Here is a 21,513-nt window from a genome sequence, read left to right as displayed (position 1 = left end):
CCCCCCTCTGTTCGCTTGCCAGTCATGCGCTCCAATGCCTACTTAAAACTGTCAGCCTAGCTACAGTTGGCGCATGATTTCATTGACATCCACTTGCTGCTTCTGAAAATATCCGAATGACAGGAGAGCTTCGGAGAGGTTAACACAGCTAACAAGAAGCAGGCCCCTTCCTCATAGAGAATCTACTGTACCAGCACCTGGCAGATATACAGTCAATACTGTATGTGTTCTTTGCAGAACAATTCTAATAATCACCTTTATTTTATATAGTGTTTTTAATGGTACAGTACATCCTCTCAGGTTACATGTTCAACTTCTCAAGCCTTCCAATGGCAAGTTCCACATTTCAGATAAAATCAAAATCCCTGTTTATAGTGATATAAAGAACTCTGTAATCCCTTTCAGTCATTTCAGACAGAATGGACATCAGTGACATGCTAATCACTTATACAATTCAATATTGACAAAGGAGAATATAGAAATGTTTAAGTATACTGTACTGACCTTTCCATTTAAGGAATCAATGAACATTTGACCTCTGTATATATGCAACTCTATATTAGTTATTAATTTTATTTATTTTCGTTAATTAACCCAATATTTTTCAATTCAGACTTCAATTGAATTTTTTTAATCTATGGATTAAGCAGAAAGAAACTTTTGTACTAATACCAACAAAGATATACTTTTATGGGGTGGATGTCAGACTGAATATCATGTACCAAGATGAATCCCAAAATCCAGAGTATATCACAGTAGTTTAGGATACAAGATGGGATATCATCTAGGATCAGTCCATCACAAGAGAACAATTAAGACACACCAGTTAACTTAGCCACCATTTCTTTTGGGAGCTGGGAGGAAACCACAGCACCTGGAATAAACCCACATGAACAAGGGGAGAAATGCAAACTCACACAGAGTCTGAACTCCTGCACCGTAGTCCAGAAATGAATCCAGCAACTATGATCTATGGAACAGCAGTGCTAGACACTGCACCACAGCTCTGAACCAATGGTGTATTGCAGTACATTGTAATTCCAACAGTGCAACTGTCACGTTTTCTCACACATCCCCAGATTTAAACCTAGGGCTTTTGCATGAGGCCCTGCATGGTGCAAGGTTAACAGATACTGCCGTTTGTACCTCTGCTACATTTGGTGTTTCATCCTGTGTCCCATACACACTACAGTGTCTCTCAAACAAGCCTTTTCATTTTAGTACAGTGGGGTGCATGCTTAATCCTTGGTAGGGTAGCTCTTGCAATTGAATTAAGCATACTGTATACAGAGTTTAAAAGCTCACATCTGACTGATTTCAATTAAATTTGTCAGGAATTTAAAAATAAAGAGCAGAGCAACAGTGCTATATACCGTATATGCTTAACAAAATAAGTGGTTTACAGTAAGTGGCCAGTACCCTACTTTCCATGCTGTTTTACATTAATGGGCAATAGTATATACTCTTAAAAATTGTTTTAAAACAACAAGCTTTTTTTGGTTTTATTGAGGACAGGCGCTTGCTGGATTCTATTCTTGTTGGTTTTCGTTAGTGAGTGATTAATGTGATTATGCAAAAATAAGAGAATACAAATTATAATATAATACATAATTTAATTGAATGAGATCTGCATAAATGGTTATAATAAGTTATTGCTGTCCACTTATGTTGGCCACCTGGATTATACTTTTTCTCCAGGTGAGGGTAATGGCAATATAATATTTGCTTATCACCATATTTTTCTAATTATCTAATTTTCTAGCTTTTCCTTTCAAATTCTACTGCAGTACGCAGTCATAGATATTTGAGGGTAAAACAAAAGCCAGTAACTATTTACACTCTTTGTTTATTAGTTTGGATTGTAGCATTTGGACACTAAATTCAGCGAAAACCAGGCTGACCTCTTTTCACTGAAACACTAAATTACAGTGAAATAAACAAGTTAAAACCTCATGAAATACCCTAGGCACTGCTTATAATTGCCTTCCTTTTGGCAATAGGATTTTTATGCAAGGAGATGAATTATTGAAGCAAGCATTTGTTATTAACTGAAGAACTCTAAAGAGAGAATTTCAATAGAGGAACATAACCTATCTCAGAACTGCCAATAAGAATCATATCCATTCTCCACATGAGTGTGATGCAAAAGAGCTGTAATTTTTGCAAAGATACTGTAACACTTCAGAGAAGCTGAATCACGTTAGGAGCAACATCACAGACATTTCCCAGTAATCCATCCATCCTTTTGCCAACAGATTTATCCAAAGCATCTACCAGTGTATCTTTGGACTATGGGACAGACCCAGAACACCTGGAGGAAACAACACAAACACAGGGAGATCAAACAAACTACACACAGGTAGCAGACCAAGAATTGAAACCAGAGCCCTAACACAGCAAGGCAGCAATGCTAACCACTGTGCCACCATGCAATCCTATTTCAAAAATATTAATACTTCATATACAGTATAAGCATTTTAAACATTCTAAGGATGCTTATGATGCAAAAGTTTAGTATCATTCAGATACAATATTGAGAAGCTACCCACTAGATAAATCTGAAAGGCAGTTAGGCACATATTAGGTTGGAATTGCTAAGTAAAGTTTCATCCCTGAGGATGAATGTGAGAAGAGAAAGAAAGATATAGCCATAGCAATTAAACAAAGTGTAGCTCACCAGCAGCCATATCACTCTGCAATTCACAACTAGTAACCCACTGAAGCTAAGCAGGTGTGAGCTTGGCCAGTACCTGGATGGGAGACCTCCTGGGAAAAACTAAGGTTGCTGCTGGAAGAGGTGTTAGTGGGGCCAGCAGGGGGCACTCACCCTGCAGTCCATGTGGGTCCTAATGCCCCAGTATTGACTGGGACACTATACTGTAAAAAGGCGCCATCCTTCAGATGAGACACAAAACCGAGGTCCTGACTCTCTGTGGTCATTAAAAATCCCAGGGCGTTTCTCGAAAAGAGGAGGGGTGTAACCCCGGCATCCTGGCCAAATTTCCCATTGGCCCTTACCAATCATGGCCTCCTAATAATCCCCATCTATGAACTGGCTTCATTACTCTGTTCTCCTCCCCACTGATAGCTGATGTGTGGTGAGCGTTCTGGTGCACTATGGCTTTCATCGCATCATCCAGGTGGATGCTGCACATTGGTGTGCCCCATTACCTGTAAAGCGTTTTGAGTGGAGTGTCCAGAAAAGTGCTATATAAGTGTAAGCAGTTATTATTATTATTATAGATCAACAAAATGAATTTGTTTAAAGTCACAGGTATAAGGGGCTTGCTTTTTCATAGAAAATATCAATTCTTCCTCTTCATTTAAATAAGCCATTCTGCAATAACTAGTCTAAATTAGAAAAGTGGCTGAAAATTAACTTCAAATTTTTTCAGTTTCAAAAATATATTTTGACTTTTTACGCATTTCATAAAAGATTCCTATAACAGAAAGAAAGAAAAATTGGGAAAGGTGATTAAGATCCAGACTATACTCTCAAATGAAAGATTAATAAAAATATCTGTAATGTAGCTGTACAAATGATTGTACTATGATTGCTCTACAGTGATTGTATACACACTATACATTTAATTCATATATATTACAATTATAATCTCCAAGGTCCACAAAATTATTCTAATTTAGTAATAGACATGAAACCCCAATATGAAGTCTGTAGAAATAAAACGTCTTAATAAAATGAAAATTAATTTCCATAGAGATCTGTCACAGCTTAACCTTACTAATTAGTCTACACAGAGATGGTGGAGAATCTATTAATGTTTTTGTTTCGTAACATATTCCTTTCCTGTAACATACTAAGTAAACAACAATATTTTCTGCAATTTCACATGTTAATGGGACTGGCAGTGAAACCGAATTTGTTCTCCATGCTCCAAATTCAACATGCCCTTTAAAGAATGCAACACCCACTTCAGGAATGTGTAAAAATACGCCATTAGTAAAACATTTATTTCATCCTGTGCTGTTTGATGGTGGACATCACAGTGCAGCCATGGTTAAGTCAATACTTATTATAAAAACTGAACTGTACATCACAGGTTCTGAAAAGTAGCTGTGAAAAGAAGTAAAAACAATAAGATGTGTATGATTACTTCTCAAATGTGCATGCTGCTCATGTACAGTAAGAACTTGCCAGAAGGGAGCCATTTCAGATGCCCTTCTTTTTGTTAACAGTAGTAGGAAGTAATATACTGTATATATATTATCACTCCTTCAATTCATAGAACTTTCTATTTCATTTTATTTTCCAGTTATTTCATTTAAGAAAAGTGCAACACTTACCTACTCTGTACATCTTGTGATTCAGCTTTGATTCAGATATGAAACATTTTGTCGTTTTTTTTTCATTTATAATACTGTACATACAAAAATTACAAGTAATAGGTTTATTCCATGCTGAAAAAAAGAAGAAAGAAAACACAACATTTCGGCCTTGGAGCCTTCTTCACGTGTGAGAAAGACAGGGCAGAGGGCATGCAAAAATTAGCTTGACTTAAATTTAGCTAAAATATTAAGCATGTGAAATTGGTAGGTTTTCGTAGGTTTTTTTCATTAGCAGATAGCCTGCAATATTCACGTCACTGTCACCTCATGGCCAAAATCCATCTGTGAATCTGTGAGCAAAGAGGATTGACAGGCAGCCACACTCTGATTTCATTGCTTGCATTCCAAGCTTCTGAAATCTGATCAGGACCAGTCACTGTGGCAGCATTAGGCAAATTAATTCAAGCCAATTTTCTTTTTAAAGTCAAAGAGAACTAGGCCAGTGAAGCATTGCTTGGAGTCCAGCCAAAACATGCTGTTAAATGTTACCAAATTCAAAATTTCGTCATAACAGCAAGATTCAATATGAGATACTGTACGCACTTCTAGCAAAACAGGAACTACAGAAGGTGTCTGCATTTACTTAAATGTGATGTGCTTAGATTTCAAAAACAAGAAATGTTAAAAATAACCATTTATAATGATATACGCATTCCAAAAACCTTCTTCTCTGGAGTCTCTTAAGCTGTAGCAACAAAAACTACCAAGAGAAAGAAGACAATAAGAAACCATTCTCATGTCTGCTATACAGATATCTCCTTTCCTGTTACTGTTGCTCTGATTGGCAAATGCAGTCTAATCTTTGGATATATGGTAGAATTAATTGATTTCACAGCTTTGTCAATGTCATTGTTTTCTCTGCATAATCTTTGCAGTTTTTTCATTTGAGAAATGAATGGAAAAGTACATAATATCACATTAAAGCAAACAGCTTCCAAAGCAGCACCTACCGCAATGACACAGCAGATGTATCTCACTGAGTCAACACCTCCACATGCCACAATAAGTACATTTTTAAAAATGTACAACTGTTGGGATTTTAAAGCTCTTTAGTGATGAAACTTGAATGTGCCCTGAAGATAAGAAGGTCTTAGGGAATCTTAATTCTCTGACTGGAGCAACAAACTCACAAATAGGGGTCTGTGGAATTCTGAAGCACATGGCCCTTGCTCTTGCATCCTGAGGAATTTACTGTGTGCAAATGAAACTATGTACATAAAATGTACTCATACTACAGACTGCATCAAAGATGTGTGGATTGTTGATTGTTAGGATTTCCTTTTTCACTTTTCTTCAGATTTTATTTTTCACAATTTCTGATTTTGTTGTACAACGCTTGACCTGTCATAAAACTAAAAATTTTACCATGTTGTTTGAAAATAACATGAAATTAATCTTTTTCTTCATCATGTACTGTCACACACAAAAACACCTACATGACTACTGTGCCCAAAAAACCATCTTGTATCTGGATTTGAAAGGTTTCTGCTTTGATGGTTCATTTGTTTAAGATGGGTCTGAATGTACTGTATATGATTTCAATAAAACAGGAAATGCAGCCCATCTTTTGGTTAAAAACGCAATGATTATCACTTTTCCTGTTGTAGAAACTTGATCTTGACCTCTGCTGTTCTTTTACAAATTCTAAACACCCAATGTTTCACTTGCCTTGGGACTCAAACCCATTTTCTATACCACACATTTCATAGAATATCTTGATCAGCTACTCTTTTACACATGAGTGAAAAATCTCATTCCATTACCCTTCAGCCATTTGTTAATGTATACCCTTAGATGATATTCACTCCTTAATATCCTCATTCTTTATCTCTCCCCTCAGTGCTTAATCTGCTCTGCATCTCATGGCAAGCATTACGTTTGTTGTGGTCTGTGATACGTTGGTTCTGAGATTAAGGTTCTGAGATCAAGGCACATACTGAGGTCAGAAGTGATCAAAAGGGAACTACTTGCATTGCAAAACAGGATCCTCTGGGCTTTTTCAAAGTGAACATCATAAATACATAAATATATGTCTTGGCAGTTCATGTGAAGTGCACTGATGTGTACAGTCTTCATAAGACACCTTGTTATGGGATTTACTATAAGACATGTCAAATAGTTTCTGCAGACATCTTATATTTAGAGCTTCTGGTTTTCCTAACTATGAAAAAAACAAACCTGCATCATGAGGGCAATTTAAGGCAAACGTGCAGAAAAGTGTTCAGAAGAAAAAGGGAAATATGGAGGTTTGCTAAACTTTGAAATTCGCTGGAATTACTCATCCAGGATTGTCGTGGTAGAAAATGGTTTTTAGCTGGTGTTGCACTGCTGTAATGTATTGAAACTTATTTTATTTGTCATATAAAACTGATATTTGTTTTTTTCTTTAGATAAATATTTGGAAAACATATTACTCTAATGTGTCAATATGATCAGAAGGCTTAGTGAATGCACCTTGTTAAAATTGCAAAGCATTCATTAAAGGTTTGCTACTGCTTTTACAACAATGGCATTGTACTGTACAATTAAAAAGAAACAAATCATCAAGAATTTCATTCAATAGGTGTGCAAGTAATGTATGACAGCTTAGACTTTGAGGTTGCATGTCCAATCATTCATCAATTATCAGAAAGTGTTGTAATGGTTCGTGGCTCATACATACCAAATAGAATTTTTATATTTTTAAAGTGCAGTGTATAAAAGTATAAAACACAATCTGAGAATCATGCATCAATGCATCCAATTATAAATATGATTAAAGGAATGATAATGATTGAGCAAAAATAATAGCAATTTCAAATGACAAACATGCAAAATAATGAACAGTGATGATGAAGCTGCTGATGATGAGAAACCAAATATAAATGTCAATCACTCAGAATTATTCAATACATGAAAGAAAAGAGGCAATAGAAATTTTAGCATCTTTTAGTTGGGCTTAATACTCTATGACGTCCATTGGCTTTAAAAACTGCATAGGGAATAACATATAAAGACAAAGTTTTGCCTCAAGTCACACAGAATACACTAAAAAATTAAAAACAAAATGCAGAATATAGAAGGGAAGATTTAAAATGGTGATTAAATTCTGCATTATTAATAACATGTGGGTGAGTGTATCATACAAGCCTCAAGACAGAACATTAAAGCAAAGCCAGCAGGTGACTTAAAGCAAGGCCTAAAGTGTTCTGACACCAGAGTTTCAAAGGGAGTGAGATTATTATGGAATCTAAAAGCTTGACTCCTGTTGATATGAGTTAAACCATGTCTTGCGTTAAATGCCTCCACTGCTGAAAATTACCTCGACTCAGGCTTGATAGAAAATGCAGATATTACATGGAGGTCTGTGAGGCCTGACACCCTGTGGAAAGAGAGTTTATTCAATCTTGACATCCTAAGAGAACAGCAGCATTTGTGGGACAAGAAGAAAGACAGGAAAGGTCAAATTTGTTAAGCTAGTACAGATGAAGCAGGTACTGAAGATGAATGATGACGTTTTATATAGCATTAAATGAGGAAATTTCCTCATGGCTTGGGGAATGATGAGGTTTTTGAAAGAGAAGTTAAGCAGTCCTCTGAGTGTAGTAAGATACAGCTTTCACTTCCCATGACATTGCTCACAGCAAGTCAGATGATTTAAATTCATCATAAAGAGTTTTGACCAACAATGTTGTCCTTGAAGTCCCTGTAAACCAATATTGTAATGACCTACTATTTCCAAATAACATGTACAATGTTGGTAAATTTGGTATTCATTTTTCACAGTATGTCTGAGCTGCATTAATTCTAATACTAAAGTAAAACTCTGTATATTCATTTTAGCTTTTATTTATACTTTTCTTAAAACAATCTCATTAAAATGTATTCATAATTGTTTCCAAAGTACCATATTCATCTGGTAAGAATGCTATTTACAGTATATCATGATTCACAAAAGTTTATTTTCTTCAACTTTTTGCTCCAGAGTGTATTCAAAATATTCTACAAGAAATACAAACCTTTAATTAATGTTCTTTTCACATTCTGTTTCCCAAATGCTGTTTAGACACACCAGACAGTATAGTTAACTAAAACATAAAAACATAATCCAGACATTCTCGACTTTGATCTCTAGGATTTAAGATGTAGAGGTCCATTGAAATGACCAATAGCTTCAAGTTGTGGAGAAGAAATAAATTTATCATTTTTTTCATAAATTAATCCAGTAACTATGTGCGTTAGTTGTGCAAACACAGTATATTGTTTTTTTTATGATAAAACAAAAAAATTCCAGTACATCACAAAGTGTAAACATCTATATGAAATGGGACCAAAACAAAATAAAAATCATCTTTTAAAATGAAACAAATGTGAATGGCATGTGATATGGCCTGTGTGACACTTTACTTAGACACTTTAAAGTGGACATTTTTGTGATGCAAAGAGTTAATCTGCAGCAGAGCATGAGATCCTAATAGGACTATGTTTGTTTGCTATACAAATGTGCCCTTGAATTGAGAGAGGATTTCAGATTTTTTTAGATGCAGGTAAAAGTTCTGGTGAGATTGTACCATACAGAACAGCTAAGGACTTAAGTGCAAAGCTATGCCTGAGGCAGAATACAAAATAAAGTCCCCACTAGGTGGAGCCAAGAAATCCTCTGATGCTGTTATCCATTGAATCTGTTACTCATTGACAGTAATTACATCCACTGAAGTCTGAAACCTCACTACTCCTAAATCTATTTTAATGTCTTGTGTCTTTCCTCCCTGAACATATGTTGATCTTAACAATTTTTTTTCACTATGCTAAAACCATTGTTTCTTCACTCTGTGGTGGAGATGAATACTAATAGAAATCCAAAGATAATCTGAAGTGACTTCAACCATTTATTTGAAAAATAAAAAAGAAAGGAAAACATTTTGATCTCCTGAGCTTTCTTCAGTGATCACCTTCTGGACACAACAACCATTAGCAACCAACACAGTATATTAATTTTTCTTTCTCTTCCATATGTAATTAATTTCTGCTTGTTCCATGGCAGCTCACACTCTATTACTAATCAATGTGCCTGTAGCCTACATTATAATAATAATTGCTGACACTTATATAGCGCTTTTCTGGACACTCCACTCAAAGCGCTTTACAGGTAATGGGGACTCCCCTCCAACACCACCAATGTGCAGCACCACCTGGATGATGCGACGGCAGCCATAGTGCGCCAGAACGCTCACGACTCATCAGCTATCAGTGGGGAGGAGAGCAGAGTAATGAAGCCAATTCATAGAGGGGGTTTTTTAGGAGGCCATGATTGGTAAGGGCCAATGGGAAATTTGGCCAGGACGCCATTAATGTCTATATTCATCTAAATATACAGTAGACTCTGTTTTTTTTACATTATTTATATCTTATATTGCACACAAGACAATGATATCTGAATGTTTAACATACTGTATATTACTGTATATCAAAGATTACCATATGGAATACCCATAACGACAGAAATCCACAATATTTTTCTATTGCTTTGTTCTTTATTTGTGACCATCTTCTTATTGCTACTGAACTTTCCTACTAAGAGCAAAAGAGACAGTTCCTTGTAGCAGAACTCTTGGATTGGAATGGTTTGTAAATATGAATAAACATTGAGACACATTCACAGTCAGGACACCGTGAGATATATCTACCAACACCTTTGGTATGAATACATGTGGAAGGCGTTATATGATATTAAAAGAACTATTTTTATACTACTGTACTTATTTAGACAAATTAGTTCTGAAAATATTAGATATAAGATAAATATTTAAATAAAAACTTAACTTAAATATTATCAACAGTTAAGAGAACAAATAGTTAAAACTGTTTATCATAGTCTACCATATATGGAACATAATTTTCACTTATTCAGCAAAACATTTAACAAATCTGGAGCACACACAGCAGCAGGGGCCTATTTAACTGCTGTGTATATTGCTAAACAGTTTAGTAAAAGAGATAAAACTTTTAAATATGAAATATCCATGTTTTATTTAGTGTCTGTGGCAAAAACTATATGAGTGTAGCCTCACAAAAAGTATATAGCTCTATTAATAGTATGATAATTCAAATATCCGTCATGAAGTAGGAAAAATGACAATAAAATATTTTGATACATTCAGAATCCAGGAATAGCAAAACAAAACAAGATCTTCATGTAGACCAGATAATCCAAACCAGTAACATAAAGCAAATTGTCCAGCACATACAATGAGAAATACATTAATTTAGAATATCAAAAGTCTCTTGGTTATAGTAACCCGTGAAATAAACAAACACCAGGTCTGTGTTCATTAGTGATTGATTTTGAGTAAAAGAGGCTCAGTTAAAATGCATTGATTTAACATAAAGCTAATTCAAGTAGATCTAAAATTGCAACTCATTTCTTGTTGTACTAAAGTGTTTTTGTAATCAGATTAAATTATTGGGGCTACATATTTATTTTTACTGTTAAACACTTGGGTTACCTGTTTAAATACTCCATGATTGTTATCATAACCTGTACTGATATGTCTTTGCCTATAATATGGAATGTATTTTTGAAAGATTTAGAATATATGCATGACATAATATTCATAATTGACCAGAAACCAAGTCACTTCTCAGAAATGCTGCAATGTTTATCATTTAAGTGGTTTTATTTAATTAATCTAATTACACTAAGAAAAAAACAGAATAGCCTATCCTCCTCCCTGACTGAAATGGACATGGACTGTTGAAGACTTTTAGTGTTTCTTGTTTTTATAAGTGACCTTATTGATTTCCTACAGTATATCACTTGTCTACTGTTTTCCTAGTACAGACTGTTCACATGGTCAGACAGATTATAGTTATGCTGTACTTTGCTAAACTAAAAAAAGAAGATTACTCCCTTATGGTATTCAGAAGTGCTATGTATTGAGAAAAAAAACTTGCTGAGGTCCTGATTGGGAAGCTCTGAAGTCAACATTAATGTGGCAGGTGGGTAAGAATGGAAGAATTGGTTGGAGCAGGTTCTCTGCTTTAACAATGGTCCCGTTGAGCAGTCAAGAGGAAGAACAAGTGGAAAATTGCTTAGGATCTCTGCTCTAGGATTCAGAAGGTAGGATTTCATCAATTAGGAGAAGCATGGAAGTGGCCAGGCAGCAAAAGGTTTAGAAGCAGAGGTTTCCAAATAGTAAATAAAGGACTAAAAAGATAATAACCTCAAATGTTATAGTTAAAAGAGAAAGTCTATGTGTAAATGAAAAAAAAAAGTTTAAGCTAGAGGGAGAAAATTAAAAATCAATATTGCTATTGTACTGTAGGTCATAACAGTGTGGGCACTTTTCTTTGATAATTCAAGTGACTTATTTCAGTAATAAGATTATTAGAAATGTACCCATCATGATAAGGAATGATCACTCTTCTAAAGATGAGACAGACTGAATAGTCAATTATTTTAATAGGATTAAATCCTACCACTATCTGTACAGCTAATGCAGTTTGCACTGGAACCATGTTGCTGTATGTCACATTGTATGATCATCCCTAGATCACAGCTTGTCAGCATTCAATCTTGGTGTGGTAAAGGAATCTTTCAAAAAAGAAAAAAGAAAAGGAAATATGAGAATAATGAAACAATTTGTGTGCAGTTAAGTCACTTGGACATAATGAGACAAGGAAAAAACATAACATGAGCAATTGTCTTATTTTTTAAACTGCAAATCAATTTCTTTTCTCAAGTAAAATATAACTATTGTAAAAGAAGGTTCATCTTATTCTGTGTAAAATTCCACCTCCTTCACATTCTTCAATTAATACAGTAGCTGTTCTCTCTTTCACCCACAAGGATCCTCAATCACTGTACATCATTCCCACTTCACAACATGGCCCTGTCTACCCCTTGTCTTTTATATCTTTCAGAAACTGCGGATTCTTACAATATAAACAAAAAATATAATTTGTTAACCAATTCCTTGAACTGTATGCCCTGTTCCAGCGCTGAAGAGCTGACACTCCTGTTTCAACAGGTATTTCTATTAACTATTAAAAATAAAGTGCTACGGTACATCATGGACAGAAACTTTCCAGAATTAATTTAATTGGATTAGTAATAAGTAGTGGTATTCAATGCATTTTTCTTTGCTTTATTATTTAGCTTTGCTAATTTTTTAACAAAAATAAGTTAAATAAAAGTTAAAATAATACATTATTAATGAAAAATGGGGGCTCACCATCACAGATTTTAAAACTTTAGTTTTTGCTTATTTCAATTGTGAGTATACAGAATGACTGTCAAAATTTCTCATTAAGTACTACACCTCAGAACATGCAAATAAGTGCAAATAATTCCTTAAACTTATATAACCCTTTTCTGGACACTCCATTCAATGTGCTTTACAGGTAATAGGGACTCCACTCCACCATCAATGTGAAGCATCTACCTGGACATTCACCAGACATCAGCAATCAGTGGGGCGGAGAACAGAGTAATGAAGCCAATCCAAAGATGGGGAATATTAGGAGGCCATGATTGGTAAAGGCCAATGGAAAATTTGGCCAGGATGCCGGGGTAACACCCCTACTCCTTTCGAGAAGAACCATGGGATTTTCAATGACCACAGAGAGTCAGAACCTTGTTTTCTAAATAGAGGTTATAATAAATGTTCCGGAGGAAGGTAATATCTTCATTTTAATTTAAAGTCTTGCACCCAGAACTTCCTTTCAAGTATGTCCCTTGCATTCCCTCTGCCTCCCAACCTACACTCTCACAGCAAACTCTCTTGCTCACTCCCTGCAATAGTGAGAACGGATCTGGGATCTCAGCTAGGCTACCATTCTCTCAGCTAGGCAAGGGGAATACTAATACATGACAAATACTCTCCACATATTTTGTCCCTCTATTGTATTCATTGGGATTTAATCCAAAGTTTGAAAAACCGTCACGGAAAAAACATCTGAACTAAGTATACAGTAGTTAAATTGTTAGTATTGTGATGGTTATTGTGATGGTTACTAATAAAATCTGATGGATTGGAAGCCGCCTGGACCAGGATGGGAGACCCCTGCCTTAGCAATACATTGTGCTATAACAGCCAGTATTAACTGTCTCTTAAAATAATTTGTAGTTAAAGTTCACATTGATAAGACATAGCTCTTTTAATTTTTTTAAAAATCTCTCTTTTTACATTTAGATAAAATTACTTTCAATATGATGATTATTTTTAACTCATTTATAAAATCATTAAACTTACTAAGACATTGCATAGCATTTGGTGGTCTTTGGCAAAGCACATAAATCAATTACATATTGCTGTTTTGTATTATTTCAAGATGCACTAATGCTTCTTTTAGGTGTCATCTTAAAGCTTGGGAATTGTAAATTTCAAGTTTGAAAGGAGAGGTTGAATTGTTGAAGTGTGCCTTTTCAGCCTTGAAGGTAAGAGATTATGTAAGGATTTATAGTCAATTGGAATTAACCCTAATCTGAAAGCAGAAACCCAGAGAGATCTGCATTGCAAATCTGTTTGTCAAAGAGCCAGTATGTACTCAAACACTTACAGTGTATAATTTGATTCAGGGCTCTAAATGTCCTTTCCTCGGCCTCTTGTAAGATCAGATTCTTGTTCAAAATAACACAAGTTATTATCAAAATAAGTCAGGTTATTATATTGTGTCTAACAAATACAGTACACCCTCTGGTACATAAAGATTGATGAACCAGAAGTTGTTTTACAGTATTCCTTGATTGCAAACAGATGTTAACACCCAGAGGACAGAAGTAATGCTTAGAGATAACCTTTGGTCTCATAGGTACCCAGTCACAGCCAGGGATTGTTCATTCATAAAATATATACTATAATCACAAAATGCTTCATCTGACCACCCTGCCCCAGCACAGTTTGTTCCAATAATCATCACTACTGGGTGCTCCTAGTCACAGCCTGGATTCAAGCCAGTAACCCTTGGGCTTGTTATGCAAACAGAGGCACTCCTTTTCTTGCAGAAGAATATCTCAATCATGTTTCAGCTACCAAACTAAAATATTTACTTAAGGGAAAACCATAGTCTTAAACTTCTATTAGACTTACTGCATTCATCCTATCTGAGTTAACACTACAATTTGTTTCTCTCTGCAGGAAATACTGTATAGCTTAGTACAGACAGCGCTTTTCTTGAATATTCAATTAGATTCTTTACCAGTGGAGCCATTCATCCCCATTTAATACAAAAGGTAATCTAAGCCTGGGCTAAATGTTGTGCCTCCATAATTACCAAGATGTTTGCATATTAAAGGAAGGCCTTGAATATCCTACACGCACAATTGAATTAATATGTACAAAGTATTTAAATAAAAAGGGGTTTCTTCATAAACTGTGCATGGAAAAAAAATATACATTGAATAAAGGCAGAATTTTAACTGGTGTGCTCGAGGTATTTTATAGGCTAGACCTTCTCAATTGTCACTCACCACCTGTCTTGGTATTGCCAACTCTTGCTGACATTAGAAGCAAGCTTGGGAAACAGTTCAGAGGAGAATTTTCCCTTTTCAGGTTTTTTCCACATATTATGTGCATAAATGTATATAATAAAATAGCACATAACACAACAGCTTCATCCATTTGTCTTATTGGTGAACTTGAAAAATCACCTTGAAGTAAGAGTTTTCTTATTTTTCCGTTTGCATGCATATTGAAGTGTATTTTTATTCAGAATTTAAACAAGAAATATGATTCAGATCTGATCAATGTTTTTTTTAATGTATAACTTGCTGTCTGATTTTACAGCATCCGTTTAACATTTAACGAAACTTCAGAGTAGCAGAAAGTCATGACAGCATTATACGTCACCATTTCCTTTTGGTTTTCTGCTCAGGCTTTATTTTATAGTGCCGATGCCACTGCTTCTCAATTCATTTCCTTTTTAATGTTGAATTTTTAATATCCTTATGCCTTTTCAATATCACTATTGAGTAAATCGGAAGAATATTGTATTACAAACCCACTGATTCTTATATGTGAGAATCAAACTCCCTTCATTTCTCAATTTTCAGACATAGTTCATGCAGCAATGAGACTTCCAAATTCAGGCCCTCAGAAATTACATTTCTCTGGAATTTGCAGAGATTTTCATCTGTTTAGCTCCTTTTTCTTATTTTACCTACGTTTTCTTTCATTGTTCTTCCACACTTCACTTGTCTTAAAATTTGCTCTCTCTCTCCTCCTTAGTCCTGAAGAAAGTTACACACCCGAGGTTTCATTTTCTTTCCATATTTACTTGTCATCATAGTTCTAAGTATGAAATACATGCCAAAATAATGAAGAATAAACATTGACATCAATATGACTTTTTTTTGCTAATGTGGAGGGTACTGTGTGTCAAAAAATATTGTATATTGTATGTTGCAGTAACTCTGTATGTGCAACTGTACAAAATACCACAAGTACCTAACATACTGTAGATCTTGATTTACATTTTTAAAAATACTTGACTAACACATACTGTAAATCATTAGGAAGAAAGAGGACATTCTTGAAAAACAACAAAGATGGATTAGAGTGTGCAGGCAAATTTCTTTAGCAATGCAAATTTATTTTCATTTTGCTCATACAGTATCTTACGTAATACCTTGACTGTTTGGAACTCCAAAAATAATTTTGTTTTCTGCAGTTTTTATCTGAGTATCAAGCATACAGTACATTGCAATGCATTCATTTGTTAATGTTAGTATCACTGTTAATAACACCTGTAATATTTACCAGATGGTAATCTACTACAATCTACTACAAATTTACCATACAACAAAGCACACCCATTTCATCATATGGAACAATTGGTTGAAAAGAAGAATTAACATTATATAGGAATAAAAAGCAACAATTATGAAAAACAGCAAAATTCTAGATAGGGTACTCTGTGAAAAAAGCCTGAAGTGACCAAATGACCTGATTATTAATTTTGTCATGAAGCTTCTGCATTTTAATTCTATATGCCAATTTAGTAATTCTTTCCTAAAATTAGTCAATGATCTGACTTTCACATAAGAAATGTACTGTATGTGTAATATACATAATTAATTTGCATTGTTGTTGGAATTTTACAACTATGCACTAGCTGCATTATTTAAACAAGATGGGCTGCTCAATTTTGTTTGTGTGTAAATCTAAGCAGGCAAAGCACTTAGGCTGTAGCTGTTTGAAAAACGGTTCTATTTACTGTATATAATTTAAAAAGGATTGAAAAAATATTCTGTGGATATTGAAAGATGTACCGGTGAAATGTTCATAAAAATAGTTTTGATATCTAAATATCACAACAACACATATACAGTAGTAAATGGATCGTTTTTTTTTCTATTCTTTTTAAAAAGAAAGGAAAATACCAGATACTGCATATCCACTTCACAACCACTTCACAATACTGGGTCACCAGAGAGCTGAGGCTGATCTTGGCAAGCAATGAGAGCAAGGCAGGATACCAGCCCATTGCAGGGCAATGCCAGAGATAAAACCAAAAACAAAATTAGACTATGTGGATTCTACATTTTCATTTTTTGACACGTTTAGTTCCAAGTTTTTGCATTAAAAGAGAAAATATAATTTTGACAATTGATCCTTTGACACTACCAAAACAGAACCTGATTAAGCAACATACAGTACAATGATATCATAGCCTCTCCTTTCTGACACCCATGTGGACTGGAATTCTCTAGAGTGGTGCTATTACAAAGATCAGTTGCTGTATTTGATGGATTTGTTCTATAGTTTTAGATTAGTCTAGAATGTGGAAAAGTTTAAATTGCAGGCCAGTGCAGAATCAGAACCAGAATGTACAAGTACTAATGTGTACAGAACCAGGTTTGGATAGCAAGAGTTAGAATGTCTGAGGTAATTGAAGAAGGCACTAAATCTCTCTACAGAACATACGTTATCTAGAAACGCTGTCTGAATGGTTTTTTTATTTTGTTACATGTATCTAAGTATTAATACTTTAAAAAGAATCTCATTCAAAATTTCACACATGAAATGTAATTTGGGGTTTGATTTAAAGTTTTATGAACCCCAAATTAAGTGTATATTATTTTAATAACTAAGCTGTTTTTTGGATGCTGTAGCGCAATATGTGTATTTTATTGGCATTGTGCGTCTTGGGGTTGAACTGATTGGAATCCTGGATCCTGGAATGTCCGAGTGAAAAGAATGTGTTGTTCTCCTACTGTATGTTTCCTTTCTGAACTGCAACACAATCTTGCAACCCCCTTCCCCCCAAAAAAATCTGAAAATGCAAATGTGTGTTAGATCTTGTCACTCCTGTATGGGGAGATGGTAACACAGTAAAGCATGATTTCAATAATATGTCTTGATCAGTTTATCAGCAACATAAGCCTTAAATGATTAAAATAATACTCCCTGTACAGCGTTAAATTAGCTAAGAAAAATAAATGTAAATACAGGTCTGACTTTAATATGAAGTTCAACAACATAGTTTTAAGTTTGATGGGTCACAGTTCATCTTGTTTTTTGCAGAAGGTTCTTCTAACATTAGGGAATTCCTGCACAGTGTTAAACTATATATTGTGCAACGAAGAGTATGTACACAGTAGCACAAGCTTGTACATACAGAGGACTTTTTTTTTAAACCTGTGAAAATCAAATCTATCATTTTATTAGTTTCACCTACTGTGCCTATTTTGTTTCTCCACAGGATCTTTCTTCCCTCGGTACAAACCTCCTGAAGATTTGTTCAAAGTAATTTTTTGGCTGGGTTACTTCAATAGCTGTATCAACCCGGTGATATATCCTTGTCTCAGCCAGGATTTCAAAAGAGCTTTCAAGCGGATCCTTAAGGGTCAGTTTGGAAGGAAGGAGAAACCATTTCTCAGCCCCCATCACTTTGTATATAGATCCACATGAAAGCAGATGTGAGCAGTATTGACTGTGCACAAGTAAAGGACATAGATGCACCTCTCACCACAGTAACTGAGAGTGCCATCCTGAACTGGAGATTGACATGGAATGGAAGTTTTGCCTTCCATGCAACATGTACAGTCTTAGTGATGGTACCTTAAATATCTGTAATGTACCTTAAAAGCCTTAACAATAAATACTTGGGCTTTTACATCCTTGATAAAGGCTGTTCTGCATCGGTAATAGTCTTTACATTTAGAAAAAGTAGCATTCAGAGCCTAATTTTAGCTTTTTGTGCCACACTGAAGCTTCTTTCAGGACTGTTTGGTAAATGCTATTTTGATTTGTACTGCTGCTTGAACAATAGCTAAACCCATGTAATTTAGTTTGGTGCTGATAGGGCTCTAGCAATTGGCAGCTTACTCTGTCCATTCAGTTTCTAGATCCTCAACCAGAAAATGTGATTAATAATACTGCATTGGAATACACATTCACTCAAAACTGATTACACTAAACCCGATAACTATAAGTAATCCAATTCCTAAATCTCATCTGTCTTGGTGTGCAAGACCTGAATTTTCAATGTGATTCGGCCTTCAGAAAAAAAAATGATGCTTTTACTTTCCAACTAATGGTAAGGGTAGTGAATTTAGTTTTAGTGAATCAAAGTATGGGTTTTGTAAACATTGCAAATACGAATTTATCACAAATCACTCTGCTTTAGCTGAATTATATATATTTTGGATATGTTTGTTCCTTGGAAGAACTGGATTTTTTATTTTAGTAACAGTGTTATACTTGTTATTAGTATATGTATAGTATATGTGTGAGAACATGTTGTATAAGAAATATACAGTAGCTATTTCACAGCCAACACTGTGGTGTTTGTTATTTGGGGTATCTATTCATAAGCCACCAATACAAGCATTGTAATGAGGTGGGAGATGTCATATTTAAGGTGTGTTTGAATTAAACAAATATCACAAACTGTTCCCAGAGATATTCATTTATTTATTATTTCCCTACATGTTATACAGTTTCAGACCAGACTTCTCTCAATGTACTGTTTAGATTAGTTTTCCCATTTTTATCCTGACATAGTATTACAAGTTTAGCCATAATGCTTGTAAAGGTTGCTGCATATCTTACTAGAGTGGCATTTCCAAAAGTGGAACCATATTTTTATCCCTAATGTAATATAACTATAATAATAAGACAAAAGGTCCTCTTCTTCATACATGGTATAAATGTAACCTTTTTTTAATGTATTAATTAACTGCACCTGTCACAAACACATACACATAGACAGATAAATTAAAGCATAAAGTTTAAGTTGTATTTGAAATTTATAGTTGAAAGCTGAAACACCAGTACTTGAAGTATTTCAATGTATGCTGTCCAGTCTTCATCTTCATAAAAGAGTTTTCTTCTCTCTGAAGGTTGCAAATATAATAACAATAAGCACTATTTGATCAACATGTAATTATCTGTTTTATACATGACTTCTGTAGTGGTAATTTGTGATTAAAATTTAGCATTCTGTTTTGACCTACTGATCCATTACATGGTTACAAGTCAGGAAAGAAATACTGCACAGGCGTTGGCGACACCCTGTGGCCTATTTTGTTCTGCAACTTTTGTTCTGCATTTGCAATCATGTAACCGAAAAAAATGTATGTACAGTACAGGATAAAAACCATCTTTCACATTTAACCGTAATATCTATATATATATCGTTTCCAACCGTTGGTAAATCTTCAACATGTCTTTGAAAATCATGTCTGTGCAAGTACACATCTGTGTATGGTTTCATTTTAGTATTTACAGTAGCACGTACTGTACTGTTACCTTTCTTGAACCTCGAATGCACACGATAAGTATTTAATATATTCTAAGTGTATCTAAATTTATTTTTTTGTATACACTTGTAGACCCGTGTTTGAACAACGTAAAAAGAATTTATGAGAATCATTCTCTCATAAAAGATATCGCGTAGCATCACGGTTATGACTCTCCATTGAAAACCCACTGGAAAAGAGTGGCGATGTGCAGCGATGGCCGAGTGGTTAAGGCGTTGGACTTGAAATCCAATGGGGTTTCCCCGCGCAGGTTCGAACCCTGCTCGCTGCGTTGGTGGGTTACACGTTTTTGTTCTTTATCACTAATCACAAACTTTCACATTCAGGTTAGAGCAGTAACAATATTTAGCAATGGTATCAACAAGACGGGATAATACTCGGTAGTTTATGGAGCATAAGAGGGTAACTGTAAAAGTTTAATGAAATAAATTTAGGTACAACTTAAGTACAATTTAAGTACAAACGAGACAAATAAAATAAAAGTGTAAATAAAAGATTTGGTCTTCAGAGGGTATTCAGTTTGGGAAATGCTTGGCTCTAAATAAGAAAAAAAACAGAAAGAGGGTGATTTTCCTGTCTTATGGAAAGTACCCCTTTCTGTCTTAAAAATTGTGTTCACATAGTTAAGGTATTCATTGTAAAGAAAGGAAGATCCAGATTGTCCTCAAGAAAACACATTTACTTTCCAAATAATATTTCTCACTAAAATAAAATCCATCCTGAAGTAATGAGCAAATAAGAAAATGTATTTAAAGCACAAAAATAAAATATGATACAATATAATTATAAAATTTTGTGACAGACTATTTCAGTTGATTCAGTCAGTATAAATGCCTGAAGTAAAACATGAAATATGGATATTTCACCCCATAATAACTAAATTACAGACTACAAATCTGGCACTATTTTTTATATTTTAGAACCTTTCCAATTTCTATAATAGAACTGTCTAAAGTTAAACATATTTGAATCCTTAGGGAACAGTTATAAAAATTGTATCCCCCTGGACATTTTCATGCCTTCATGGGAATTGCTGGTAGATTATGCTTCCATATGCAGCACAAGTGAGTTGTTTCTGCTTCTCTGAGCTTATTCCACTTGGAGATAGCACATGGCTTAATCAAGTTTACACCCTCCAATATTATGTCTGATCATTGTACCTTCCCCTGCCTTTACAAATGAGCCTCTGAAGCTGAGAGATTTGCATATCATAATGAAAAATGTGCTTTACGTGCTGCAATTAAGGACAGGAGATGTGTAACAGCATTTAATTTCACCAACCACCAAGAGTGCTTCTGTATTTATGATTGCTTTCTCATATAGCTCTTCACTTTTGGTTTGCATTGATTGGAATGGAGGTGGAAGCCACAGTTGGGGGAAGGGTCCTCATTTTTATTTTACTCATGTATAAAAATGGAAAG

The 21,513-nt window shown here is 34.7% G+C and overlaps 1 non-coding gene across 1 annotated transcript; it reads left to right on the top strand.

Moving 5' to 3' along the window:
* Positions 1–20,281: 20,281 nt before the first annotated feature.
* trnas-uga (transfer RNA serine (anticodon UGA)) lies at positions 20,282–20,363 on the top strand. Its single transcript has one exon. It is a non-coding gene; the product is annotated as a tRNA-Ser (tRNA).
* Positions 20,364–21,513: the final 1,150 nt, after the last annotated feature.

Source organism: Atractosteus spatula, chromosome 5, assembly GCF_055471065.1.
Source record: "Atractosteus spatula isolate fAtrSpa1 chromosome 5, fAtrSpa1.hap1, whole genome shotgun sequence".
Classification (NCBI taxonomy): Eukaryota; Metazoa; Chordata; class Actinopteri; order Semionotiformes; family Lepisosteidae; genus Atractosteus; species Atractosteus spatula.
This window is presented reverse-complemented; position numbering and strand designations above follow the sequence as displayed.